The 10,158-nt window shown below is 35.4% G+C and overlaps 1 pseudogene; it reads right to left on the reverse strand.

The window, feature by feature from the left end:
- Positions 1-645: 645 nt before the first annotated feature.
- Positions 646-745, reverse strand: LOC113314591 (annotated as a pseudogene).
- Positions 746-10,158: the final 9,413 nt, after the last annotated feature.

Below are 10,158 nucleotides of genomic sequence, written 5' to 3' on the forward strand. Positions count from 1 at the left end.
AAATCTTTAGGTTTTCTTTGGTGAAGTCGAGTCAGCTAGATGTGTGTTTGTTAGAACAACCTTCCTAGTTAGGTTTTTTATTCTTTTTGAATATTTTTTTAGTGTATGCCCGATTTTGTTAATAGGGCTTGGAAAAGAGATACTCTAGGTCGATTGATTAGCGAAAAACCTAGTAGTTCTTCTGATATAAGCAGGGAGCTCGAAGATTCTTCTTTTGAGAGCCCTGTTTTTGGAAACTTCAGTTTTGAGAACTTATCTCTGAGTGACAAAAGTACCCCTAGTACTTCAGTTTTGCCAACAATGAAAACTTTGAAAGCTTTGTTAAACCCAACTAGGACCTCTCGTCCGTCATGTATCAAGTTAGCTTAGACTGAGGCAACTTATGAATTAAAACCCGGGACCATAATGATGCTCCCAGTCTTTTTAGGAAAATAAAAAGAAAACCCTTATTTTCATATTAGGGAATTTGAGGAAATTTGTAATAGTCTACGAATTAGAAACCTAGATGACGATGCCCCTTTTCCTTAAGAGATAAAGCCAAATCTTGTCTATACAGTTTGCCTCCTGAGTCAATTGAAACCTATGACCAACTTACATCTGCCTTTTTACAGAAGTTTTTCCCTAGGCACAAAATATCGTCTATTAGGACGCAGATCTGTACTTTTTCTCAATAAGAGGGAGAATCTTTATATAAGTATTTGGAAAGGTTTAATGACTTGTTATCCCAAAGTCCTCAACATGGTTTAGGGACGGATAGGATAGTTCAGATCCTTTATGAGGGTTTAGATTATTCGACAACTACCATGGTTGAGTCTTTATGTACTGGTGGATTAGAAAATAAAACCGTTGAGCATGCTTGGACATTTTTGAATGAAATCGCTGAAAAGACCCAGCAATGGGAAAATAATAGGGAACCCAAGAAAACAATTCTTTTAAATAGAGGAAATGTTAATAGGGTAGAAGGATCATATGAGTCTGATGCTAAAATTGATGCTATAACAAAGAGGTTAGAAGCTTTAGAATTGGGTCACACTAGTGATAGATTGGAGCCTTTTTGGGAAGGCCAGAATACTGAAGAGCAATCCAATGCTCTTTATAATAACACTAGATTCGAGAACCATCAGAAGTCTGACCCGTACTCAGAAACCTACAACCCTGGTTGGAAAAACCATCCTAATTTCTCTTGGTCTAAGGGCCAGAATCAAGGCCAATCTAGTAATTCTCAGTTTCCCCCCGGTTTTGGTTATAATAAAAACTCTCCAGGTTAAGCCCAATTCCAGAACCCTTCTGAGAATAGAATACCCATCTTAGAGGAATCTCTTGGTAGTTATAAAAGAGCCAGGAGATGTTCCCACAAACCCAAGATATGTTAATAAAGAACCAGGTTAGTTTTCGAGGAAACTAATCAGAATTTTCTAAATTGTAACAAGGTTATTGCTAAGTTAGATCTTCAAATTTTCCAAATGGCTAAGATTCTAAGTGAGAGATACAATGGGAGTTTTCCTAGTCAGACACAACCTAATCCTAGAGGAGTTCATGAAATAGGAAGAAGATCATCTGATCATGTGAATTTTGTTACAACCCTTAGGAGTGGAAAGAAAGTTGACAATAAGGTTGCCATACCTGATAGCGAGCATGTTGTAGTTCACCCTTCTGAGCCAGAGAATCAAGAGACTGGTAGAGTCTCTAAAGAGACCAACAAGGGTCATGTTGAGCCCGTCTTTGTCCCCAGATCCCCATTTCCCCAGCTATTAGTACCAACAAAAAGCGAATCCAACTTTAATGACATAATGGAGTTTTTTAAGAAAGTTACCATAAAACTTCCGTCACTAGAAGCAATTGGGCAACTACCGGCTTATGCCAAGTTCCTCGAAGATATGTGTAAACCAAAGCGAAAGCTTAGTGTCCCTAAAAATGCCTTTTTAGCTTGTCATGTAATTTCGATTATTCAGAACACCACAACTCTTAAGTATAAAGACCCAGGTGCACCTACCATTGCTTGCACGATAAGAAAATACCGGGTAGAAAGAGCTTTACTTGACTTAGGATCCAGTGTGAATCTACTACCATACCATGTGTACTTAAAGCTAGGACTTGGTGAATTGAAACCTACCAAGATAACACTCCAGTTAGCTGATAGGTCTGTTAAAATTCCTCGTGGTGTGATAGAGGATGTTCTTATTGAGGTCGACAAGTTTATTTATCCTGTGGATTTCGTTGTCCTAGATAACCAACCTGTCCCTGACCCAGAGAACCAGATACCTGTAATTTTAGGTCGCCCATTCTTAGCTACGTCTAATGCAATCATAAACTGTCGAAATGGTATCATGAATCTATCTTTAGGTAATATGACTATTGAGCTGAATATTTTTAATGTCAATAAGATACATTCTGAGCTAGATAACACGTGCATTGAAGAGGTGAACATGATAGGAACCTTAGTTCAGGAGTCATTACAAAACATTGTATTGGAAGATCCGTTAGAGAGTTGTCTATCCCATTTTAGCCTGGATTTCGACGATGATAGCAACATTGAACAAGTAAATTCTTTATTGGATTCTATTCCTGTGTTAGATATTGATATATGGAAAGATAGGTTCGAAACATTATTAGCTTCTAAGTCTACCTTAATACCTTGTTTAAAAGAGCCTCCTAAGTTGGAGCCTAGTTATACATTTTTAGGCCCACCCGAGTCTTTTCCTGTGATAGTAGTTTCCGATTTGGATAGTGAACAGGAGAATAGGCCAGAGACCGTGCTTCAAGAAAATAAGGAAGCCTTAGAGTGGATCACAGCAGATATAAAGCAAGTAGAGGATGAACCACCTGATCATAACTTAGAGAAAGCAATCGACCTTTTTCAAGAACATGATGGTCTAGAAATTAGGAATATTGTGAATAGCCTATGTAGAGACAACAAAAATCCTAAGTTTGGGGGTGGAGAACTAGAACAATCTCTTGAATGTTTTAAGGACATGGAAGATCCGGAAATTCAAGCAATAATTAGAGGATTATCTGAGGGTAACCAAAATCCTAAGTTTGGGGGTAGAGAACTAGAAGAATCTCTTGAGTATTCTAAGGACTGGGAAGATCCGGAAATTCAAGTAATAATCAGAGGTTTGTATGAGGGTAGTGATGATTCTTGTAATCGTAAAGTATACCTAATTCGAGTCCCTAACTTGGGACTCGAACCTTGTACGTCTGAGATACTACTAGATTCTGTTCAGACTCCGCAACCCGATCCTTCTGATACTGTCCAGGAAGTAACCCAGTTATTAGAGACCCATTTTGCGGATGATTCTAGTTATCAAAATACACATATGAATCTCAATTATGCACCCCAGATAAACCCAGTTTGTCTTGACAGAAACCTTAGATGAGGACGTGCTTCTTCTTTTCATTTTTCTAAACCAGTGCAGTTGTCTCATACTTGTGTTAGCTCTATTTTGTCTTGTGGACCCACAATTGTTTCGACTATTGGTATACGACTTTGTAAGGTGACAATTTTTTTAGAGGTATTTTATGTCTAGCTAATGACTATAAATTTAGCATTTATTGGGAGGCTCCCGCGCTCATGTGATACGGTAATATCCTTCCTTATTTGTTTTCCCTCTAGTGGTATCAGTTTCTCCTTGTTCATGCTTCATCATTAGAACATTGAGGACAATGTAAGATTTAAGTTTGGGGGTGGGGAAGAAACTTTTTGTTATCTTAAACTCCAGAGCCTAGGAATTTATGCTTATTAAGGTGGGCACTAACCAATCTAAGTGGATGGAAGCATTTTGGTTTTAGGAGTTGAGGAACCAATCTGACTAGATGGAAACATCTATAGAGTCTATTCATAAAAGCACAGAGCTCAGGTGTAACATGATAGTTTCACCATATCTCGTTGAGTCCTTTTCGCTTTCTATTTTTATTTTTATTTTTATTTTTATTTTAAGTGATTTGGTGGGGCACACGATTCAAGTTGTTACCATTGCTAGGATGAAATAGAGTGATAAAGATATCTATCAAAAAAAAATTATGAAAAAGAAAGAAAAATTGAGACCTGACCATTAGACCAAACGGAATAAAATTCAATAAAATCGACCACTGGTACCCTTGTATATGCCAGTTGTGTTGACCTAGAGTTAGAATTATTGACCACTGGTTCCCTTGTATATGCCAGTGTGTTGATATTAGTCAGACCGGTATCTCAGTCATTTAGGGTAGGTTCATCTTAGCAGAGGCCTTCAGACAAATATGTGGAACACCGTTCACCCATAAACCATCTACATTTTTCTCTATTTCCATCTTCTTGATCTTTTCATGTGATTTGTTTGACTCCGAGTATGATGTCCATAGTGCAACTATCTTAGTAGAGCTCTGTCACTTTTATGAATTTTAGTATGCTTGAGTGCAAACTCGTGTATAGCAATTGGAATTTCGCATCGGGGTTCTTCCTCCCATAATCAATAAGTATGCCAACCAATGAGGTTCTTTAGTCCCTTCCAAGGTTCTGTGTAAACGGCTAGGGTCGGGAGTAAAGGTTTTGTGGGTAAACCCTCCCGAGATTAACTCGTTCATTAGGGACACCTAGTGAGTTAGAATTTTTTTTCAGTATTATTTTTTCTCGAGAACTCGCAAATAATAAGTTTGGGGTTGTTGATAGACACATTTATGTGTCTAATATGTCTCAATTATATGTATTGTTAGTGTTCGATTTTATACTTATTGTGTTATTTTATGTCTTTTTAGGAATTTTTAGAGAAATAAACTCTTGCGGCGAAATGGGATTGAAAAGTAGTGTTTTACACCCCTGAGAAAATTACCAGAGACACCCCAGAAATGCACCGGAAGCGTCCCAGAAATGTTTTGGAGGAACCCGTAAAAATTACTATTTCCACACAAATTGCTATTCACACCCAGTTATGGTTAAGGGACATCTTCTCAAATTCGAAGTTTCATTTTGGCGGGAAAAATTTACTCTTCACTGGCATATTTTTGATCAAGAAAATGAACGTGTTCTAGTGCGATTCAATCGCTGAAATTTTGTGGGAAGTTGTGATATGACATAAGTAAGCTAGTGTGAGTGTTTGTTTAGCCCATAATTGGCTAAAATTTGCTAGACATTTCACGAGCTCAAAACAGAGTTACACGTTCAGGGAGAAGAAAATCACGGGTTCTGGAAGAATTGATGCGTGTTCTTATGACGTGTAATGGTTCGAGAAACACTCTGGGTGATGACAATATTATTTGGAACGTGCTGGGAGAGATTTAACGCGTGAAGAAGCTATTTCTGGAAATTATTGTTCGAAAAAAGAGAAAACATATTCCGAGTAATGAAGAATTTTTACAAGTTATTGCGGAGGATTTGATGGTGAATGTGAGTATATAAAGGCTCCTTGGGTCGAGTATAAGGGGTGGAAAGTGATGGGAGATAGAATAGAGCATCAGAGAGACCAGGAGAGGCGTAAGAAGAATTCCCAGAAAAATAGCTTGCTGCTGCTGCGACAACGAAGAACGCGAAGAACGGACTCGCAATAACAGTCGTTCTTTGCCAGCGTCTACGACACCTCAGTGTGGGTAAAAAAAACATTCAACCAGAAAACAGCACTTTTCTTGTATCGTTTCGGTAACATTGATTTGTAACGTTTGTATGCGTTGCGAACCCAATTTTACTTATAATTTCTCTTCATTGTAAACACTCTTTGAGCTTAATAAAATATTTTGAGAGGTATTTCATCATGATGAGCTAAACCCATTCTCTGGGGCAACGGAGGAAGCTATTCCGCCAATAAAAAATGGTAGTTTCTATTTTAATTATTTATGCAATTTAATATTTAATTATTTGCCTTGAATAAAAAAAAGTTTTTCCAATGATTTTAATTAAGTAATTGTTATTTTAATTGATGGTATATGCTTAACTTCGAGTTCTTGATATTCCATGCTTTCAACTTACAATTTCCCTTTTATAAAATCAATTTTTGCAATAATTAGAATCACTTAGGAAGGAAAAATCGCATAATAATAATAATAGAAATATCATTTTAAATTGGTAGAAAAGTGGAATCCTTAGCCCCAGTTTCTCCAAAAATATTTCACATCACTTTACTATTTTTGCTACATTTCTAAGTTTTATAAAAAAAAATCTATCTTCACAAGTTCGAAAAGAACCCAGTTTTTACCACTATTTACTACAACATTTGAGAAACAACAGTGGGGACCAAAGGATAGATTGGGAAAAAACATGAAAAAGTGGCTACAATGATTAGTTTTCTTATTTTTTGTGAAAACCAAACAAGCCTATATTTTAGAAACGGAGGGAATATATATATATATATATATATTTATTTATTTATTTAAAAAAAAAACTAACCCAAAATAATACAAAATCACAAAGCTAATCAAATAGTTACTTGCCCCATCTCAACCTATATAATAATGTTGTGGAGCCAAATCTTGTTACCAAGAGGCTAGATGGGCAGGAGACTGCTCATGTACCATCTCAAGTTTATACTTGTGATATGTACCAAAATTATAATCATAGTAATGATGATACTCAAGGTTAATAAATTTTTTTTGACTCCTCCTTCTTACGATTAAGGGGTGAACCTTTATGATATTTGGAACTTGCAACACACTCAGCAGAAATCTTTTTATCGATTTTAACTTGACCAGACTGCGCATTATGAATACATAACTGGACATAATACATGACTTGACAGATTCAGAACTAACACTAGGACAACCTTTTTCCTTAATCCAATAAATTCGCTCGAAAAACTTAAACGTATCTTCAAAAGTTGTAAATAGATCTTTGTCGATAAATATATCATGATAAGTATTCTTCGTATAGACTGAGTAACAACCTAGTGAGATTCCATATCCTTGAGCTTTTTTTCACACTTTTCTTGCCACGATTTTTCTCAAAGGAGCCTTTTCCTTTATATTTTTCCATCAACTAAGATTTTTGTCTTAGTTGACTCGAGATTATCTTGAGAGACCAGAGGTCTTGTAGAGAATAAACTCTGAACAACCTTTACGGATTTATGGCGTGCATCACAGACGCACAGAAAAAGTTTCCTAAAGTGAATTCCCATTAGGACAACTTTTAGGATCTAACAAAGACAAACTTATAAGGTTTATCGTGTTTGCTGGCTCTGATACCAATTGAAAAGGCGTGGGTATAACAACCACACCCAACAATTCTTTCGACAATGTGTATGGACTAAACCTTAATATAACTCTGAGAGAACCAACTTAAAAGCGAGCTCAATCAAGAAAGATAATAAAGATCTTTATCTTTATTTCTTAATACAATCAGCAAATCGAACATATAGAAATCCGAGAGCCTGATTGATATGAGAAATAACTTGGACGACACCAAAGACCAACGCCCAAGTGTCAATCAAGTTATATCCAACAAACAAGGTCATATTTTTCAACTGATTGAACTACGAACAACCTGTGATATTTAAATTATATAAACAAATATAATGCGGAAAAAAATAACACTGACACCAGAAATTTTGTTAACGAGGAAACCACAAATGCAGAAAACTCCGGCACCTAGTCCAGATTGAACACCGCACTGTATTAAGCCACTATAGACACTAGCCTACTACAAGTTAACTTCGGTCTGGAATGTAGTTGATCCCAAACAAAGGCTCACATCGATTAAGGTACAGTCGCGTTCCTCACGCCTCTAGAACCATGCCGTATTATGCACACTTGATTCCCTTAGCTGATCTCACCCACAACTAAGAGTTGCTACGATACAAAGTCGAAGACTTATAAACAAATCTGTCTCCCACATATATGTTTATTCTTTATTCGGTTTTTTTTATGTATTTTGATAAATCAAGGTGAATAAGAACCAATTGATAATCCGGTCTTATACTCCCGAAGAACAGCCTAGAAATATCAATCACCTCACAATAACCCAACTGATTAACATAAAAAGTTATTGCGGAATCACAAGTGTCTGAGACGAAGAACTGCTGTGATTACTTTTTCTATCTTACTTATCGGAGATAAATCTCGAGTAAATATTAGAGAAGATAAAACCCAATATGATAGAACAACTAAGATTAGAATACGCAGCTACAGAGAAAATAGTTGGAACTGGCTTCACGAACCCCAAATGAAGTCTTCAAGTCGTTAACCTATAATGGTTTTGGAAATGGGTTAAAAGAGAATCGACTCTAGTTTGCAACTAGGACACAGAAAAGAGACGGGATTAGATTTTCCAGATGCTAAAGTTCTCCCCTATATAGCCTTTCAAATCAGAGTTGCTTATAACTAAAGCTAAGATAAATTAGTAACAAAGCATTCAATATTCACCGTTAGATGAACTCCTGATTTAAGATTCAAGATAAGTTTGCTTAGAAATTAAGAAATCAATCTCCACCATTAGATGGTCATAGCTTGTTACACACAAATAAAATATACCTTCATTTAGATATGTGTAATCGTACCTAAACGTGTATATTGAGTTGGCTCAATAACAGTTAACAGAAGTTAGCCACATGAACACTTTAGTCTTAACCATATTCATCAAACACTTCTAGATCAAATAAGATGATCAATCAAACATGAAAAATAATCAAATGAATCTAATTGTGTTTCAAATAGAGTTGTTCAATTGTTCACTATCTCATAGAAATATATATGAAAAAATTGAAATAAAATCAGATTGATTCATAATCGTACAAAGTACTAATACAAGAATCAATTCATGAACATTAATCCATGGTTTGCAAACTCAGCATTCCTTAAATCATAAATGTTTTAGTTTATGAGTATGAGAATCATACATAACCGATTTTAGAACTTAACCACTGTGTTTGCAAACTAGGTACGCGAACATTAGCTCCGGACCTTGGCCTAATCAAGCTGTTCGTAAAACCGGTACGCAAAAAAAGAGTTCTAGACATTCTCAGGTAGATACGTTCACATACTAGGTACGCAAACAAGAGTTCCGGACCTGAATTATTACAATACAGTTCGCATACTAGGTATGTATATCGTGTTGTATCCATACATAGTTAATTGTTCTAAACTCTCAATTCAATCATTGAAACATCCTTACAAGACGGCAATGGTTATCTCACACATACCATTAACTTCAAGTAATTTTCAAGTGATCGAATAATCAATAGGAAACTTTCCAAGCTAACATCAAATGACCATCTCACAAAAATCATGTAAGATGTTCAAAGTAATTTTCACATGATTATCTTTTGACTTAATATTTAGTTTCCAACAAATGAATTGTCTCCATCTAAACTCGTTAAGAATATGATGAACATAGTTAGAGCAAAAGCTTCCAAAACATATTTCAAGAAATAGATAAGTGAGATAAACTCATCTCTAAATATCAAATGTGTATAATGTAAAAGTCTATATAGTTGTACAACTTAATATCATTAGAAAATAAAATAAAATAAAATAGAATTCTAAGTGAAAGATAAGTTTTAGGCTCCACATATCTTTTGTTGATGAAGTTCCTCCAAGCTCCTCAGTAGATCTTCTTCTTCAATTGGTGAACACCGTAAGTCTAAATCTCAACTACACATCCTATAATAATCCAAGACTTAGCTATAAGTAGACTATAAATCAAGTATATAGTTTTGATCAACTAAACTTGACAAACATGCTTGAGATAGAAACGCTTACGAGTTCGACCAAGAAGTGCTCTAACAAAGTTGATGAATGCATAATTCATACTCCATATGATGCTCTATTGATCATAGAAATCTTGAGTTACAACCATCAAATTCCTTATTTACTATTTTCCAAGTTTTTAAACTTATAGGATATCCATCTGGGCCCAAAGATTTGGAATTTCCGCTGCTTTTGGTGATAGTCCAAACTTTATTCAAATGGTTTTTCTCCCATTTTTTCTCCTCTTCAAAAATATTTATGAAATATGATGTATCAAATTATATATGGTCTCAAAGGATGAACTTTAGTGAAAAATTTGTTAAGCAGTCTAGGAATTACTTCTTTATCTCTTCCTGATTAAAATTGTCCTTTTCGTTGATTACAAGATTATGGATGACGTTGTTCTTCTTCTGACATTTGCAAGTTGGTGGAGATATCTTTTGTTTATATCACCTATCTTTAGATATTTGCATTTTAATCTTGCTAGACATTTCTATGATCATCAACTCTAAT

This window comes from Papaver somniferum, chromosome 9, assembly GCF_003573695.1.
Source record: "Papaver somniferum cultivar HN1 chromosome 9, ASM357369v1, whole genome shotgun sequence".
Lineage (NCBI taxonomy): Eukaryota > Viridiplantae > Streptophyta > Magnoliopsida > Ranunculales > Papaveraceae > Papaver > Papaver somniferum.